Here is an 813-nt window from a genome sequence, read left to right as displayed (position 1 = left end):
CCCTTCCTTCCTGCCTCCCCCCCCCTCCTGCCTGCCTTCCCCGGGCTTGCTTTAGCTGGGAAGCGTTGGTTGAATGCACGCCAGCTCTGCAGCGCTGGCCCCGGGCGTGGACTCGCTCCAGTCCCCGCAGAGAGCTCGCACTTCCCCCGCCTCCATCGCTCTGCTTCTCTCTTCCAATCAGCCGGTCTCTTTTCGGCTCCCGGATCCTCAGGCAACCTCGCGGCCCTGCTTCGCCAGTCCCCCCTTTTCCATCGGCGGCCGCTCGCCGGGCTGGCGCAGAGGGGGACCCCGCGGGGCGGCCGGGGCGCTCCGGGCTGGTGGCGCGCTAAGCCCGCGCTCTCTCCCTTTGATCGTCCCCGCTGGCGACGGGTCTGGCCCGGCCGTCCCGGTGCGGGCGGGTGTGCGCGCCTATGTTTTTATTGCGCTTTGCTTTTGCAACACTGTAGTCGAAGGCGAGGGAGGAGGAGCAGGGGAGAAGGAGAGAGAGAGAGAGAGGAGAACGCGCCAGCGCGCAAAGGGGGAAAAAATGAGAGCGGGGGGGAGAGAATCTTGCATTTGCCACAAATCTTCGTCGATTGGCGTCTGCAACAGATCACAAATCACGCGCGCTGGATTTTAATTCCTCTTGCACCCCCCCCCCCGCCATCGGACTATTGCATCCAAAGGGGGAAGGCTTCCAAAAACGAAAAACGTATTTAAAAAAAAAAGAAAGCATCCGAGTGAGCCTGCTGCCGCCGCTGCCGCGGCACTGTCACCGGCGGCTTTGAGGGGCAGGCGTATTTTTGGCAACCAAAGGACTTTTTTTTAATAAAA

This window comes from Gekko japonicus, unplaced genomic scaffold (genome assembly GCF_001447785.1).
Source record: "Gekko japonicus isolate JY-2015 unplaced genomic scaffold, Gekko_japonicus_V1.1 scaffold1360, whole genome shotgun sequence".
NCBI classification, from domain to species: domain Eukaryota; kingdom Metazoa; phylum Chordata; class Lepidosauria; order Squamata; family Gekkonidae; genus Gekko; species Gekko japonicus.
The sequence above is the reverse complement of the archived record's forward strand: the minus strand, read 5'-3'. Positions refer to the sequence as shown.